The sequence below is a fragment of the Anser brachyrhynchus genome (assembly GCF_964034855.1).
Source record: "Anser brachyrhynchus genome assembly, chromosome: 4".
NCBI lineage: Eukaryota > Metazoa > Chordata > Aves > Anseriformes > Anatidae > Anser > Anser brachyrhynchus.
Window position 1 is genome coordinate 47,814,623 of NC_137698.1, and position 19,047 is coordinate 47,833,669.

At 42.5% G+C, this 19,047-nt stretch overlaps 1 protein-coding gene across 2 annotated transcripts in view; it reads right to left on the minus strand.

The window, feature by feature from the left end:
• The window catches only part of RASGEF1B (RasGEF domain family member 1B), a 155,510-nt gene that overhangs the window by 84,421 nt on the left and 52,042 nt on the right, over nucleotides 1–19,047 (minus strand). Inside the window, exon 4 of one of the 2 annotated variants that reach the window (XM_080591481.1) lies at nucleotides 16,908–17,006. The exons of the other annotated variant lie outside the window; for it this stretch is intronic. The gene's annotated coding sequence lies outside the window, so the exon portion shown is untranslated. The remainder of the gene's footprint in view (nucleotides 1–16,907; nucleotides 17,007–19,047) is intronic. 2 annotated transcript variants of the gene reach the window in all.

Genomic DNA, 19,047 nt, shown 5'->3' on the forward strand with positions numbered 1-19,047 from the left:
TTTGCTTACCAACAATTCCAACACATTTTCCAGTTGTTCTAAATCTATCCATCCCTCCTTGTTCCTGTTCTGATATGGCGTCCTCTGCCCCTGCTTCTTGCAAGACTGAAGTCTCATCAGGTTACAGTAACGGCCTATATCAACATCCTGGTAATTCTGAATTTCAGAATTTCCAGTTTCCAGTGAACTCTGAGGTAAACATCCTAAATCTTAAATTCAATGCGAGACTGAATCCCACTGAAGGCCAGTCAGAAACATGATTCATTCACTGACCCTGTACAAAATAAACAAAAACTTCCGACTTTCTCCTCATTAATATCTTTGTTTAGATGTCTTGAGATATTCGAGCAAAAATAAACCTAGTGACACTTGCATAGAATATGAGAGCAAATAAAAGGTCTTTGCAGCAACAACAGTCTCCCAGAACAGAGACTTTAGGTATTTGAAACAACATATTAAGAAGTTGCTGTCCGGAGAAGACTGATATTTACACAGCCTATTAAAGAGATCTGAGCACCAGAAAGTTTCCTTTGATGTCAATGGCAGCTGCCAGATGCGCTGCACTTCTGAAAACAAATCAGTGTGATGCTTTGACCTCTGGTCATCTTCTCAAGTGCCCTGTTCTGTTAAAAATTGTCATTTCAGAGAGGGAGTTCTACAGCTGAGTGACTATTCAAGAGCTTAGCAGGAACTCGCACACAAGACTGTTGGCCAAAAAAGAAAAAAAAATTCATTTGTGAGGAATTACTGGGTCTAAGAGAAACAGTAGTAGTAGTAAAATAGTAGTACAGAAGTTTACTTGATATTTGAGCAACAGATGCATTTTGACTTTTATCATGTAATTACGCATTTCATGGTTTGATAAGTTCTTTTAACCTCTCATTATCACTCTTCCAAGAGGTTGTTTTTTCAGGCAGTTTACAAACTCAGTGCTGTCCCACCTATCTCCTCCCTCCTCTTTGGGATGTAGGAGGTTTCTGTGGATAAGGTGCAGACTAAGGTTCAGGAGATCAGGGATTAGGCTCTTGAATGCAGTCAAGTGGTTATGGAACAAGTCAGGAGCCAGGGGTCCAATGCATAGGCAACATTCTTCTCAGTGGGTGCGAAACGGGCCTTTATTTAACAACCAACAAAGTAAAACAGCCAGGTTGCACTCCAAGTTTTGCCAAACCAAGTACTATGGCTGAAGATACAACGAAATTTGAGTAAAAACCTTCAACTCCAGAGATTTTCAGAAAAGCTGCCAGCTTTACATCACAACTTCATGTCAGTCTTCCATTTGGAGAGCAGGAAAAGGAAGAAGTATTCAAATCAGGGTCAGAATTGAACAAAATCAGAAATGCTAATCATACACTAAAACAAGCAATTTAAAATGAGCCGAAGAGTCAGAAGTATATTCAAAGGCTACTTCCTACAGTTCCACCCTGCTGACTACACTGTTCCAACATCACTTGCTCCAAGTCACTAGGTTTGTCCTCAGTCACAAGGGACTGCATGCAGAGATCGTGTGGGAGCCTGAAACATTGCTGCAATGCAAGGTCTTCAGAAGTATACACAGCTGAGCGTGACTGTTCTCAACTAGCAGACACTGAATGGAACTAACAGCAGTCTGGCCAAAAAACAAAGAGCAGAACACAACACATGGAATTCACTGCAGAAGGTAACTCTGGTTCCTAAAAGGTAGCCTAAGTTCAAAATTAGACCAAAAATTTCATGGAAGAGAAATCTATCCATGGCTGAAAAACAGCCACATACTGAAAATATTTCAAAGACACGGAAGTAGATGGGGCAAATCTCACCTAAGCATGCCCTCTTGTTACTGCTCTCTGGGTATTTACATATAGGCACAGTATATTCCTTAGTAGACTGCAGCCATCTCGAGTCTGACCCTGTACTGTCACTGCCATGGGCTTAGTTATACCTGCTAAGAGATTATCTGGATCAGGTAGGTACTCTGTTCTTCCTAGCCATTATTGCATGGCCACACAATTCTTCCCTAAGTTTCCTTACAACCAATAGATTTGAGTAAAGCAAGACTGTTTTGGACCAATGCAAACACCCTGAATTACTCACAGAGGAGAAGGGCTATGGCAAAGGTTCTCATGTCACACACAAGCATAAGGTGGGTAATCAAGGGAAAGGCACGTTTACAGGCTGCCAAGTAACCCATCATCCAAAGCCCAGCTTCACTGCACATTTTCCTGGCGTTCCCAAGAACACAAAGGTGCCATCTTGCAAGGCAATTTTCATGGTTCACGAGTTGCCTGGTGGGCTGCCTACAGCGGCCCCGTGACCAGACAGCTGTTACTTCACTCACACAAGGGGGGATGCATGCGACAGCTTTCCTAGCAAAAACCGCTCCAAAAGGACCTAGTGGAAGGAACAAGATGCAGTTCCTGTTAACAGCCTACACAAAGCAAGAAGGAGAAATAAACAGACCTCACTGCTATAGAATAAGCAAATAAGCAACTTCAAGCCGTTTGCTTGCTCTGCCTTTTTAGCAGTTCTGATCCTCACCACATGTTTAAATGTAATCACCCCAAACCCTACTTAAGGGCAATAACATCTCAGGACATCTCAAGGAAAAAGAGAAAAATGAAAAAAAAAAATCAGACCAGTCACAGAAGTCACATGCAGCAACGAATGAAGGAAGGACACTGAATATCAGGAGCTACAGTACTCAAACCCTACCTTAGTAAATATGCTACTTTTACATTTTTACGTCAACTGTATTCACTCCCCCTGCCTAGGCACTCAAACTGCTGCAGCGAAAGAAAACATGGAAGGTGGCAACAGACCATAATGCCAGCAGCTGCAGCTGATGCAGCTACCTGCCACCAAAAAGGCTCATTCAGAAAAGGACAAAGTGGAAACCTGTACTGTACCCCTGTAAAACTGAACATGAAATCCGAATGTTTTTGCTGTGAAACTTTACAATTGAGAACTAATCCTGCATTAATTGATGCATCAGCTGAAATCAGTGTAGGAGGAATAAATATCACTAACGCTAAGAGCTCCAGGCATAAAGCCATGGTATCTGATGAACAGCAGCTGAGATGAAACTGGGGATGGAGGGCTGTTAAACGAGGGGTGCTGGACCGCAGGCTGCTGTACTAATGCTCTGCCAGTTCCCATCAGATGGTGTGTCTCTTTAACTAAAAATTCGGTTTTTGTTGTTTGTTTTTTTTTAAGAACTCAATGCTGACAAGCTTTATGCTACATGCACAGAACTGGCAGCTCTTCAGATGCAGGTATTTTTCACTGGACAGAGCTCTACTAGCTGTCAACCTGAGACAGCATCACACCTTCGCTTAGATTTTGTCTTTAAGCCCTGTTTTTGAAAAGGGCTGGGGGAGAAAGAAACTGATTGCCCCTCAACAGCCCCTTTCCTCTCACCCCCACAGAAGGTGCCCGAGCTCCAGGGCATTTGCAGCCCAAGCAGAGCTGCGCCACAGTAATCGGCAGCTGTTCAAGGGAAGCACATCAGACAGCATCAAAACACTGCAGGCCTGGTAATGCAGATTCCCAAACAAGCTGGGACTGCTCCGTAACCACCCTGCCCTCCGGGTGGGGGAGATGCATCAGAACAGCAAGATAAATCAAACACCTGACAGTGCGGGACATCACAAAGCCCGTTTTAGTCAAAGCTGCCTGTCTCTTTGGGAATCTGCCAGTTAATAAAACCAGGAGATGAACGGCATCCCAGGATGTAAAGTTAAATGAGAATGTGCTGCTTAGCAAGGGCAACCTGATAGTTGTGTCCAAGGCATTTTTTCCCTGTAGTGTACCTCCTATCTCACTCAGCCAGATTAGAATCAGTAATGTTCCTGGTTCAAGTAATGGTCCTGGATTTTACTAGTCAGTCCACATTCAGGACGTGTAGGAGCTGCTGCTTTTTCAGAAGACTACAGGAGGCCAAGAAAGTAGAAATACACTTGAAAAGGAAGGCCACATGGAAAAGAGCTGTCCTGACAGGACAGGGAGCTGGGACAGGTCCTACTTCCCACCGCTCCTTGCTGCAGAAAAAGCAACAGTCACCTTTTCTGGGACTGCTGCTCCACAAAGAGGATCACAGTGAAACTCTTCAGAGCAGAATATATTTCATGTTATTTGCCACATGCCTAAACACATTCTATATGGCTTATATGTTGATCTTGTGCATTTTCTCTTTCTGTCCCAAGCCAGTCGCCTCCCTCCCTGCCTCCCTTCCCTCTCTCCTGCACCAGTCAGGTCAACTTGAAACACAAAACTCCACCAATTCCTCTCTTTCTCACCACTCTGGTTAACAGGATAGACAGACAAACTACGATTTTATGCCATTAAACACATGCTGCTGTGCTACATGTATGGAAGACCACCTTTATTTATTCTTTGGGTGCAAGCAGCAATTTCACTGTCTGCGGACACAGTAGTTCATGCAACAAAACCTGTCATATTTTCTGTTCTCTGAAGCTCAGTCCTACATTCCAAGATTACTGCCTCTTGAGAAATTCATCAAGAAGCTGAAGTCTTGAAGTCCAACAGAAAGTTTCAAAGATGAGCTGCAGACATTTTAGAAGAATTATTACGAATCCAAAGCCCCTAATCTGCTACCTACTGCTACTATAAGTAGAAATAGTTTAAAAACAACCCCACAAATCAGGCCAGCTGTAAAATTTAGGATTCCCTCTTCTCCCTTCATCTCAACCACGTCCAGAGTTCAGCCTGTATTATGTTGCTGCTCCAGTATTCAAGAACAATTTTAATACTGAACTCTTCATCTCTCTGTATTCAGAAACTTCAGACTTCCCTGCAGCAATTCAGAATATTGTCATAAACACTTTTAGCACATCATGCTATTTAGGACAAAAAAAAAAACAACAGGGTTTGATATCTGTGTTGGATTGGTGATCCTCTAATAAGCCCCCAACTCTGATCAAGTGCTTCAGAGAAATTACCTGCCCAACTTCAGAAAGCACACCTGGATCCTTGGCAGGATTCCTCTGTTGCCAGAAATAAAGTGCAGGCAAACTTCATTCATTTTTATCCTACCTAATACAATGGAACTGAGTAGCCTCCTTAGCCATATAAGTATGCAGTTCTGTAGCTTCTGTTATGCAGTGAGCATCTGTTTTCGTTGAACTGTCAACATTAAAACCTTGCTTTTCTTCCTGTCTGCTCACAATAAAGTATACCACAACGGTACTCTAATTCTTACTTCCAGCATGTCCTAGCAATCCAGCAATGGTTTGCATTTAAGCTCATCTGCTACGTCTCCAAATCTTTGCAGCTCTGTGAGGTCCTGCCAACGTGCTGCAAACTTTTCTAGTTTTCACTAACACGTAGTTATATGCCACTTGCCAATTCCGCCCCCTTGCTGTTGACCCTTTCTGTTCATCTATACACTAGCAGACAACAATTGTTCAATTTGAACTTCTAGCCCTGATCCTGATAGCTTGTGTCAAAGAAAAAATACTTGGAATTTTGATTTGCTTCCCACTGCCACAGAACACAAGATAAACAGGAAATACATGACATGTGGAAATGCAGACCAGACGCACAGGAGGCACCGCTTACAGGCAGGAAATCAATAACCACTCACAACTGTCTTCTCCAATTCAAAAAACATTAGGCAGACTTACCCAAGACCATGCCAGATAAAAATATTTTTCTTCATTAAAGTAGCTGTAGTACTATGCTAGTACTATTTGGTCAAGCACTGGAAGAGGCTGCCCAGGGAAGTGGGGAAGCCCCCGTCCCTGGAGGTATTTAAGAGACGTGTGGACATGGAATTAAGGGACACGGTTTAATGGTCCAACTCTGCAGGTCATGTTGAGAGTTGGACTTGATTTTGAAGGTCTCTTCCACCCTCTTAATGATTCTATGATTTCTAGCTTACCTTAGGCTTAAAGAAAGCTCCAGTTTTGTCTTTGACACTTTGCCAGGCCTAAGCTATCGATCTCAAGGAGACCTGCCCTGCAGGAATCAAAGATTATATGAGTGACATCTCAAAACAAATTCATGTCACTGCTTTCAGAGCAGGACTCTCCCATTACTTTCTCCAGATAAGCAGACTCCTGCATTCTGTCTTTTCCTCATTGCTCACCAAATGATCATTCTTTAAAGTATGCCCTTTAAAAATCAGTTACCAAACCTCCCACATAAACGAAAGGGGAAAAAATTCATCAGAGTTCTAAAGTTTATGTTATCAGTGTGATATACACAGACTCAGACTGCATGGAAAAAGTGGCATAAGCTCCCTCTGGACTGTAGCAGCTTTCTAAATTTCTTCCAGGTGATGAAGACAGTCATTTAGAAGGGAATGGACTTTAGAGAACACACAAATCAGTAGAACTAGGGAAAAGCTCAGCCTAAGTAGGAGAAATCGTGGTGGTGTTTTTTTGGAAATAACATTCACAGGGAGGTTTGTGCCTGGATACCATTGCAACAAATAAGCTCACATACACCAGCTTGCCAACAGCACCTTTGTGTGAGAAGGCTGCCCTCATTTCTCATGTACTATTACCAAATTCTGGGACAAGCTGCAGTAATTGTTGAGGTAAAAGCATGAGGGGAAAAAAAAAAGAAAGAAAAATGAACAAATCTATAGACAGCTTACAAAACCTTATATAGACCTCAAATTTAAGTGCACTCAGAACCATTTAAAGAGCATTTTCAGCCAAAACAGCTATATCACTAAGCATTTATTTTGAAGCCTTCCCTAATTTGCATCAAACACAGGTGAGCCCATGCTCAGTGCCAGTCAGAGTGGGTCAGAGACTCACAATGGCTCCAAACATTGCTCTTGAGGAATGGGTGAAAGAAAATAATCACCATGTACACCAGAATAGTTTTTAGAAATAACTAGAAATAGTAAGGACCAGCTGAAATCAATAGCATTTTATCTTCTGTATCTCTGGGAAGGGACAGAGTGCCTAGCACAGCTCAGAGTGTGTTGCCCTCAGCTCTAGCAAACCTATGGCAAGCATGCAGGCTGCTGCCCCAAGGGATGCTGGCTGCACCCACTGCTGCCCAGATGGGATATCCCATCAGCAGTTATCCATTCCAACTGGACAGCAACAGCACCATCTATGTTACATAGCCCACCTAGAACACAAACCAAGCTGAACAGAAAGGACAGCAGATCTTTTTTGCCAGGTTATGTTGGTTTGGCCTTTCATATTACACTCACTCTAGTACTTATTAAAAAGTTTCAAATATACAGTTTCATCCAGTGGCAAACCTAAGTTCCGCAGTAAGCCCAAGGCTTTGCAACAGCTCATCCAGAACAAATAGCACCTTCTATTTTCACATTCTCCAGTTTGCTTCTTTTTGTATTTCCAGATCTGCACAGTGCCCTCAGATAAAGGGCAGAGCTGGTACTTCAAGCAGTGTGACAGCTGGGCATGCTGTTACATGATCTATACCTCCCTGGAGTCTGTTCTCTCTCTCTATATGTATAAATACATAAATATAAATACACAGAGAATATATATAATAGGCAATATATATTTAAGTGTACCTGAAATGTTTAGTTGTTATACCTTTGTGACTTCCTAACCCATAATGGCAGGAGTAACTGCTGTACTTAACCTAAAAAAGCCTATTCCTTCCATACCAATGGTATTTTATTTACATGTTATACACATTTCTGTATCACCTATGATTGCCATTATGATTGTCTCATGCTATGCTTTCATTTTAAGTAGCCATTCTTAGCTATGTAACTGGTAGGTAAGAGAACAATATAGAAAACAGCATATAGGAGAGAACATACAGAATATAACAAGAATTTATACAGAACAATAACCTTTTTTCCCCTTCCTTCTATAGACTTGCATTTGCATTCTGTTTGTGGTGGTTTTGGTCATCTGTTACAGTTATCCAGAACTGAAGATATGTACCCTGCTGTGCAGAGCTATATATTTAGGCCAGCTGCCAATGCTTCCTCCAAATGTGATCCAAGCAGGATGCATATATAAACTGTTAGGGCATAGAGAAGAGTCAGGTGATGAGCATGCAACAGGCAAATTACTGTGCTGGATACGAATTCTCAAGTCCAGACCTGTCAACACATACGTGCTTTTGGTCTACTGATGGAGCTGTGCTGAAATAGTCACAGGACTTGTTCCTAAGTTTGAAAAAAACTAATCCTGTCTAAGCTTTTGACAGCAATTTTATATAACTTCAGCCAGACCAAAACCAAGCACATTTCCCTATGTGCTGCAATGTGTATTTGCTGCACAATTAACATGATAAAAGTCTGCATTTTTGACAGTCTTTATTATAAAAGGTTTGCAACCTCCGCATCCCACAGATCTCTGGTATGCCATCTGTCCCTTAGATATATTTCCCGTTACTCAAAACAAAGGAGATGTAACAAAGTCCATCCTGTAAGCAATAAAGCTAATATTGTTACCTATACTTGTGTGCATTACCAGTTTCAGTTGTGCATCCCATTACTTTCTGCAAACCAAGAACCCCATTCAATTTTGTTACATCAGCACATGGCTTTTTCGTAAAAGCAAAAAAAAAAAACAAAAAAAAGACCACAACACCACCAACAAAAAAAATCCTCACACACTCAGACTTTGAGAAATTTTAGAGAAATAATATTCTTCCTCAGTACCAGAGAAGCTTTTAAAGATGTGTTTTTAATACTGACTCCTCATCCTATCAACATTACTTCAGAAGTCAATTTAACATATACCACCATGAGCATCCTCCAGATTAGTAACAGACTGTGGAAAGCAGATGTTTTCCCGTTACAATCCTAACAGGCACATGGCAGCCAAAACCTTTCCCAGTGAGTCACATTTTCGCAAACATCACATTCCTTTGTTGTGCTTGGAAATGAAGGCAAAACACTGATGACCCCTGGCAGACTTCTCTCTCTCCCACCCACACCCCGTGAGCAGTCCAGGGAGATGAAGCTAACCCACGAGCTCCACACAGACAGGAAAAGCTCCTCTTTGGAGGCCAACTCCCATTTATTTACATGTCACAGCTGTATTTCAGGCCTTGCCTTCTGCTTACGACAAGCTTTCATTTCTCCCAAGAGATGAAGATTCTCTTTTCCATCTCAATTTTCCACCTGTCAAGAGGCAAAAGTCGTTCAAATTCAGAGGCCTAAAAGGTAGAAGGATTCAGGATACTCTTTGTATGGGTTGCTATGTAATTATTAATGCTACTTTGATCTGGTGATAAGTAGCTGGAGAGGATTTGATTTATTCCAAGCCCACTGAGCCTCAGAACCTTTGGAAGTGTTCTCTGCATTGGACAAAGCTGTGTGTTAGTTTTAATATCTTGCTTCTACTGACACCCAGCAGGTCTATTACAAAGGGAAGGCCGAGTATAAAAACACTGAGTACTTATAAAATAATTTATCCCCAAGGAGACTTCACAGCCTTGAAATTTACAGCCATCTTATCTAGCCTCAAATTGACTGCTTATGCTTTTTGACACTCAGTACACTAATACGAGGAATCCCTCTCACACATTAGTGTCACATCAGTTTAGGAATTCTGACAGTGACAGATAAGTTGAATGCTATTTGGGAAACCAGTTTTGCATGTCTTTTTGCTTGGGATGAGAAGTCAGCATCTTGAAAAAGCCCTGTCCTCACTTGGACACGTAGTAAAAAAGAAAACCTTTAAAAGGTAAATGAACACTTTCATTAATTCAAGATGTTGTATAATACAGCTTTAAATATAAGTGAACCATTATTTAACTAAAGTTGCTTATTACCTGCATTTCTCTTAAGCACTTTCTAAAAAGGTTGGGTGTGGAGATATCGGTGTTATTCACTCTGTCCATGAACAGTTGTACTGTAGATTTAAAAAGGTAACAAACCCAGTTCACAGCACTAACTCCAAGAAGAAATTAGTAATTGAGCTTTCTAAATGGCGGATGTAGTACACCGTTACTGACTTTTACCATGTGACAGCCTCTATTTGCAAGACACCAGCAACAGAATTCCTGTTAGCTTCAATGAAGCGTGGAAAACAAAGCTCTGTAAAGAACTCAGGATCTGATAATGTAAAGTGATTTCTACACAATTTTTCATGTCGTCTTAACATCTATTCTGATACTTTTATTATCGGAGCTTAACTTGAAAGCACTCTAACAAATCTGATCCTCAGCTGCTAATATGCATAGGGAAAAAAAAAATACACATACACACCACTGAAACCTCCATTCTCCCCAGCCAAGTTGCAACTCATCTGACTTTCCACTCCAGAAAACAGAGTCAGTGCTCCTGCCAGAAAAGCAACTGAAATGAAACACAGAGGAATGTCCATTCCTCTGCTCTACAGGGTAGGTATTTACAGTATATTTTGGAGTTTTGTCCTGGGACACAGGTTTAAGTGACTCAAAACTCAGGCTTCCACTATTGTCCAAGAAATTACTTCACACTTTTCACCATTGCAACCTGATTTTCCTCTGACACAGGAACATTTCTTTTCTTCCCCAGTCTCATCCTGTTCTAACTCTTCACATCATCAACAGCTTAACTGTTTGCTGTCTCAGCTCTTCTTTGAAGATCATCGTACATGCTTCCCGATCCATCTACATAATTTGCCAATTGCTTTCCTCTTCCCATCAATTTAAGCGCTCTCCAGTTTTCTTACTCATTTCGTAGTCCACACAATTATCAGAAAGGTATTAGAAAAGGCTACAATGATCTCCTGTTATCTGTGTATCAGCTCTTCTGCATATATCCTTAGAGATGCTTACAAATTTGCTTCTTCAGGCTCTTTGTTGCTTCTGGTTTGTGTTTGAACACTTGGAAGAATACTCTGGGCTTTGTTGCAATTACAATTCACAAGCAGCACCACTGCCTCGTCCTTATTAGTGCAGATGAAATATTTTCAGCCCTACACAGCTTTATCAGTAAAACAAAGCACAAAGGCAGCTTCCTGTAGAGTAAGAGGGAAGAAAGCTGTTGTATGCCAGGTGCTCAGCACTCACAGAGTAGGGCCCTTCAGTAGGTGCAGTTGAAGTAACAATAGACAAGCTGTCCTGGTCAGACCAAAGCACTGTCCAGACCTTTTTTGCATCTCCAGGAGTGTGTTAACATGCAGATCTTCAAGATGAGGGTTACTGAGACAGGTCTATTTGACAGTCTCTCCAGTAAAGCATGTGGGAGCTGAGAGTGCAAGCACAAAGCTTTACTGGGTTGGATGGGGAGTCTGTGTGTTGAGCAATGCTCAGTGGATTTCTTTTTGATGAGTTTTTATTCAACAAGATGTAGGGCTGCAAGTGCAATCTTTTACTATGCAAAGGGAGAAGAGCAGTAAGCCTGAGAACTTCCAGCAGAGAAATATTAGCACTTCGCTGGGTAGTTTCTGCCTTTTTTCCTTCCATTATAGCATCTCACAACTTCAAACAAAATCCTGTCTCTCATTAAATTATGAGAGCTGCCAGCCTAGTGAGACACTGACAGCCACTCAAGTCCCGCAGAACACAGCATTATTAGTAATGGTGTGATCAGACAACTTACTTTGGAAGGGTACTGATAGTCACCACTGTTCAGCAGCATCAGCCCCTTATTCATCCCACCAGCTCAATTTCATCTTTTATTTACCACCCAGCAGGATTTATTTATTTTATTTTATTTTATTTTTTAAGGCATGTACTGGCCAAAGGAGTGCAAAAGCTCCAAGCTAAAATATGCCAGCTCAAAGAGCTGAACAGGGCTCAGACAGTGGTTGTCTGTCCCTCGCATCCTCCCCTTCAAACCAGGAATAACTTATTTCCCCAGTCATGAAGTTACAAGTCACCAAACAGATGGAGTGGCATTCAGTGACAGGAACCTTTACTGCAGCAGTACAAGACACAGACACCCTACCGCAGGGCTAAAGGGCAGCATCTCACGAAATCCAGTTACCCAGTCAGATGGAGACTTAATGTGTAAGATATCTTTCTCTCAGGGCTATTTCTATCACAGACAAAGACAAGAAAAGAACAGCCTTCTTGTTCTGCCTCAAGAGGACAAAGACAATTTGCAGCACTGAGACCATGAATCAGGCAGTGAGTGTCCTGGGGAGAAAAGGAGCCCTCTCACATGCCTTCCACAGCATCACTGTGACGCTGCTGACCTGTACATAAATCTGAATTCAGAAGCAAACACACTGCCCCATATGCTTTAACAAACAGCTTACCTAAGACATGCATTGCTAGCCACAAGGACAAATGCTGGCCATGGAAAGCTCAGGGCAGAAAGCTGTCCCAGAGCCACAGCAGCCCAGAAGGTGAGCTGGAACACAGCAGCAGTTGGAGGTTTCCATTTGGCATGTTGGAAAGCTCAACAACATGCTCTTGCTATCAAGCTGCAAGCAGTTAACCACTTTGCAAACATACACTTTCTATACAAGAAAACACTGATTTCAGGATCTGGTAAAGGGTCCTACATTTGTTGCTTTGATGCCATCACTAACATGTTAGGAAAAGCCTTAGAGTTCTTGCTATTTGCCACTTGAAATGGGTCTTCTTGCATTTTTTGTAGAGAGCTCTCCAGCAGAAATGCATGTCAAAGATGACAAGCAAATGCCAAATGGTTGAGTTTAGTTACTGCTTTGCTTCAGGAGACGAGGACTGCTTCTGCTGCCTTTATCACAGCGCACAGCAGCTTACCTCAAGCTGCTGGGGCTCCTGAGTAAGCAGCTAACTGCAGACTGTCCAAGACAAGAAGCACATTTGGTTCCCCTGTATGGCACTAGTGCTGTCTGCAGAGCTGCAGGTGAATCCTTGCTGTTCGGTTGGGTCCCGACACTGCTTTCAGTTGTCCAACATACGGCCACTCTTGGTAGCAAAGCTGGCAGCAGCTTCCAGAGAGGCAAGGACCCACAGAGCATCTCCAACTCCGAACTCCATCTGCACCCACACAGCACCACGTCATGTTTCTGAACAGGCTCAATGGTCAAGCACTGAGTTTTTATCGCCTCAGAGAATTTGTTGTGTTTCTTCTAGAGACTATTAAGACTTGTTACAAGTTTCTGCATCTGGCCCAGGAAATGCATGAGACCAATCACACCATCGTTCTTCTCCAGGCCTTCTGAGCTGCTCTTTCTTGAGCTTCTTTACATCAACACTATCTTTAGGGGTGTTAATTTCATGCTTCCTACCTACTGTAAAGCCCCTGCTCCAGGAAGGCCAGCAAACTCAGGCTTAGTTTAATCCATGTGAATTGTTCCATTGAGACTAATAAGAAAAGGTAGCATATAAACTTAAGTGCTTTGCTGAACTGGGGCCAAAGCCTCCTAAACCATTTTAACCACAGGAGACAGAAATCAGAGCCTCAGGCTTTTGCTCTACAGCTTTATATCATATTACGAAGTTCCCCACTTCCAGACCCCTTCCTTCTGAATTAGAGCCAAAAGGCTTACAGGCTTGCCCAGAAGACAGTCAAGTTTATGACTTGACTAGGGTTTTCCCACATCTTGTGCCATTTCACATCTTCTTTCCTTTAGTTTATATGATATTCTGTCATCTCTAAATGAACCCTACTTCCTTAAAGAAAAAAGCAGGAAACCAACACCCTAGCTCAGCATCAGCAACTCCCTCCACCACCAGACATCTACATCAAGCCAACTCCAAATGTTTTCTCATGATTTTCAGAGAAGCATTAGCCTGTGATACCAGTAACAGATTACTGTTTTCTGGCTAAGTATGCCACTAGCCCTTTACCCCAACACCTTACAACAGATTATTTGGATCTACAGTGCACGCTAAACAGGATCTGATGATTACAACATTATTTCCAAACCTGAGCTCACCCATCTAAGGAAAAAAGAGAAAAAAAGAGGTTCTCCACAAAATTCATGGAGTCATTTTCAGAACTGCATGGATTTTTGACAATGTTTCTAAGTAAAATATTTGATCTCCTTTCAATTTTGAACCTGCAGAATTTCCAAGCAAGCTGCAATAACCACAAGAGAAACTCGGAGTTTTCAGGACAGGTCCTGAACTGCCCAATTCTGCTATCAAGTGATAGCAGAAGTTGTGGGGCTTTTCCATCATCCAGCTGCCAGCACCACATAGTTGTCCCACAGACTGCAATTATGAGGAACCACTGAAGCATGTGACAACTTGGACATGCACATGTGTGGGGAAACAGCCTGTCCCACCAGCCTGAGTGCTCTTCAGCAAGGAAACAAGGACGCAGCACAGCAACCAAAAGCTCATGAGACCACGGAAAGCAATCATGGGTCTGATTTCAGAAACTCAATTAATGCTCAGCCGTAACAGGACTGTACACTTAAAGGTCAGAAAGAGGCTGTAGCTCCAAGCTGAAACCCAATTTCTGCGTGAGCCATGAGGCTGACCAAACTGCACCTTTAGATGTTACAACTAACGTAAGATTCTCGCTTTATGTCTTTGCACCTCTTCACATTAGCAGGGAAATACAAGGTGTCTCTGGAACAAGATAAGGAAAGGTTCCCTCCAGTCATCTCTTCAGAGGCTAAAATAAGCCACTCAAAACACACTCCGCTGGCCTGAACCCAGGAACAGACCTTACTGTGCAACCTGGAGGAAGTATTCAGGCACATGAGTTCTGCTGCCCGCTGATCCCATCGCTGACATTTACCTACCACCCTGGGGAGCAGGGAGGAAGTTTGAGACAATTTACAACACTGGACAAGCAGGAACACAAGACAAGACAGTACAAGCTCCTTAAAAACAGTAAGTCCTTTAAGGACCTGACCTTTTTTCTGCTTTTCTGTGCTTCAAACTCATTGCTCGAGAGAAGGGAAAAATGCAGGAGGGATTCATCTGAGGAAGTAACACATCTACACATTCATGCTTGCCTCTGGAGCCCAACCAGCCTACTTTATCTCCCATTACACAAAGCTGCAACTCACCTCACAGGTCTCCCAGTTGCCTTGCAGACAGCAGTATCTACAATCAGGTCCTTTGGAGTCAGACCTCTTTGTCAGATGCCTGTATTTTCACAGAGCCACTGAAAGCAAGTGTTTCTTGAAGCAGCCAACAACCACATGATGAAACCAAGTGAGTGCTTTTTAAATATCTTGGAAGCAGACTGCACGCCTGTGGTTCAGGGAAGAAGGTAGTCACAATGAGGCCATGTCAGAAGTAAGAACTGGCAATAGCCAAATCTCATTCACTGTACCCAGGGAACAACCACCTTGGCAGGAAGAATAGGGAAGCCTGAAGAGCAGTGCTCATCAGGAGCACAAAAATCATGCCACATTTCCCTTCAGCCTGGCAGCAGTTTTCCAACTGAAGATTTCTGGGAACATGCTGCAACACCCTTCTGTAAAGCAGTAAGCAAGCAAGCAGAGCCTGGCTTTGACACTTATGATAAAGGTTGGGTATTATTTCCCTAAATGTAGACCCTTTTACATTTCAGTAATAGATAAGGTTTAAATTATGGACTCTCTTACACAGGGAAAAATATCTCTCCAGTGTCTTCACTGTGAAATCATGAGGTAGCACACACATTCTACAGTTCACTTGTGTAAAAAGAAATAGGAGCAATTTCAATCACCTCTTCAGTTAGTTTATCTTTGTGCAGCATTTACAAAATGGAAAGCACTGAGTGGCTGCAAAGAAACTCCATCCCTGGGAATTTAAGTCAATCTCTTGGTTACTAGACAAGTAACATTTATGTTGTTAATGTACTGATTTTTAAACCGCTGCAAAAGGAGTTTAAGTTATGAGCTATTAAGGTCACCCAACTTAGTGAACAATTTGATCTCTTATTGGTACAAGTCACTGCTCATCTCCCCACAACATCTCAAAGGAAGCTCCCATAGACCTTCAACTGCAGCAGACTGTCAACAAAGTGCACGGAAAGTGATTGAACATCTGATACAGGCCCTGAGATACCACTTAGGTGCTATACAGAAACAAAGTACGATGAGTAAAGAATGAAGTTGCAAAGTTAAGTTTTCAGAGTTAGAAAATCTAAATAGGAGATAACCCAGACATTTAGCAAGGAACATTTAACCTCAAAGTTTGACACACAAAGAGCAACTAAAAGAAGTCCGTGGTGAATGCCACCATCTTCATCTGAACTGAGGACTAATTTTGCACTGTATGCTTGCATATATTTAATCTCAGCCAAGGTTAACAGAATCTATTATGTTACCAAATAAAAAGTAGTAATAACATCTATGGAGCCAGTAATACTGATACTTCCTAGCATTGCTCTCACCTCTTAGAAGCAGTGACTGCCACAGTCACAGACTGCCTTGCAACAGTTGCACAGCAAGCAAGCAAAAATAAGGGCACAGGAGACATGTTCCTTTCTTAATTTTGCCACCTTTACAATGTTTCCCTAATATGCCAGGAGCATATTTTGTTGCCAGGATGCTCATCTTGTTGCCTGAGTAGTATGACCATACCAGACCATAACCCCTACCAAGTTCATATGAGCAAGCGATTTTCCAGACAAGGGAAAAAAGGATCATGAGGATTTCAGGTTTACTCCCCATATTCATTTTCACAGTGTAACGCATTTAAGGTTCTTGATGCAGTGCAAGGAGAAAAAAAATACATATATATATATATATGTGTGTGTGTGTATTACCTACAAGCAATCTGCATCAGACACAAAGACTTCCCTACGCAGCCCTACAATATCAGTTAAATATTGCAGAAAAAGACTACCCTCCCTTTTGGTAAGCTGAGCCATTTTTTTTTAGGACAGGACAGCAGTAGCAGAAATACTCATTAATAACACAATCCCATATTCTTCTGTTCCTAGGTTCAAGTGCTCAAGCCCTTATACTTGAGCCAAGAGATCAAAGACGCATCCAAATTCATACAAGCTCCCCAAGTCCAAATTTTGCCACCACCAATTTCTGTTCTGGACTTCAGGACTAAAATACGCCAATGCCCTGGGCCAGAACTTCACTGGATGTAAAAAAGCAGGCCTTCAAAGCCAAGAAAATTAGCTTTACCTAATCATTAGCTGGCAGCCTAGCCCACCGTGACTTTCATGACTTCATCCATTGAAGGGCTGAATTTTTGTTCCTACTTGCAGTGCTCCACGTGTGTACCTGTAAGCACAGAACAGCACTGGCTAGGCACTGTAACAGGACCTAACCGACTGAACGCCATGTGTTCCCTGCACCTGTGCAGGTCAGCCTCAGCCTTCAGCACAGAGAAGTTCATCATTCTGCCGGGACTGTTTTCTCTCAAGCAATGGAAAGGGCATCGTTCTGAACAGTCTGGCAACAAACCAAGGTGACACCATAATTGCTAAGAGCTTGGAGAAAGTATTAAACATGAGATAGAAAGGAAATATTCGGTCAGATCCAATTATCCTGATGAGCTTTAGATGTAAATTATTGAAGTTCTTGGCGTATGCACAGGTACATAGGCTATCCTGAACCAATGACCACCTAAGAAAAAAGATATGGCTGCATCTCTTAGTATCTTTAGGCTGATCCTCTGCAAGGGAGCAATTTCACCTTGTGCCTCATGCTCAAGTGGATTGAAGTTTCCTCATGCCTTTCTTTCAGCTCTTCCACCTCTTGTCTAAGTGACCAAAGTACAGAGCCTGCCCCTCCAAGGGTTAAAAGATGTCTCAGAACAAGGAAAGCTGAGCATTTGCTTTTAATTCTGTCCCCTCCTCTCCTCCCAGCCTCAGTTTTTCACTTTGCCTTTTAAGCTTGCACATGCCATGTGAGCTTGTGGGATAACTGACCAGCCTGAGACTAAGAAAGCCTTTTTGCTTTGAAACCAGCAAAACTAGTTCAGGAATTGCAACTACATGTAGTCAAGCCTGCCCTGTAATTAGCTTTAAATAAAGGTCCCCTCAACAGGAAACTAAATACCCAGACTGTTTAACAATGACTAGCACAGCAGACACGGCTTTCACTCCTTTGCCTCCAACACAGCAGCAGGTTTTCTGCAAAGCACAATCCAAGCAGCATATTAAAGCACTACAAAAACAACCATTTACAAAAGGGTCCTATTTGGTCTCTCAAAGAGGACATTTAAGAGTGGCATGATGCCTTTCCTCACAAATCAATTGTTCCCAGGTGGAAGACTGCATTCATTCCCTGCAGCCACAACCACAAACCCAAGAAAGCCATTAGTGACCCAGCCACATGACAAAGCCTGGGGCACCCACAGACCCTACACAGAAGAGACAGCCTTCCAAATGGATCAAGGGGCCAGAGGTTGCTACTGCTGGCCAGGGGCTGCTCCGCCTGGCTCCCCAGAACAAAGCACAGAGATGAAGTGGGCTGAGCGCACTGTTCCCATCACATCTCCAATCGGGACACGGAGCTGCAGGAACTGCTCTACAGATGAACTCCTGTAAGGACACGTGGCAGCTGTCCCTGCCTCTGAGGAAGGCATCCAGTAACCATCATGCCCGAATGTCAAGCGCCAGCTCCACTTCCACCAGGGCTTACCAAAGAATAAAGCCTACTCCAGCTTCCCATGACCTTCACTGTAAGATGAACTGATGCAATTGGCCATTTTCCCTGGTTTGCCATTTTTGAGAATCATTGAAATGGGTGGGAAGACTTCATATGTTCAAAAAGCTTTTTGAACTTGGTTTCAAAGGTTACATGACCCAAGGATACTAAAAAGGCCTCAAGAGGCAGACTGTCATTTCATTGTGTGCAAAATATTTAGCTGAAGGTAATACAGCTTCCCCCTGCACTGATGTTTTTAATCTGGTTTGCTCCCCTTCATTCACTGGTTAGTAATGAAAACACTGAGTCCCTTATGTCTTCATTTCTGTGTATTGAGATTTACAGAAGCATCTGTGCCACCTCAATCCTTGAGAAAGATTTCTGGGTTTCATTTAACTCTACTTTATAACCCCAGAAGGCTTCTTGAGCTACAGCTGACTTGCTGCCTGCAACAGTCCTTGTTCTGGCATAGAGCTGAAAATCAAAACAAAGTCTCTAGTTGTTTAGTACAAAGGAAAAATAGCAAGGTCAAACCATCCAATTTTGTCTTACTTGAAACTTGGAAAAATGTTACCTAAGCACTTCTAAAACCTGATGGTCTCAGCTAAACAAACCAATGCTTGACCTGAAATAGCTGCAAAGTGAATGCCTGCTCAATGCCCTTTCCAAG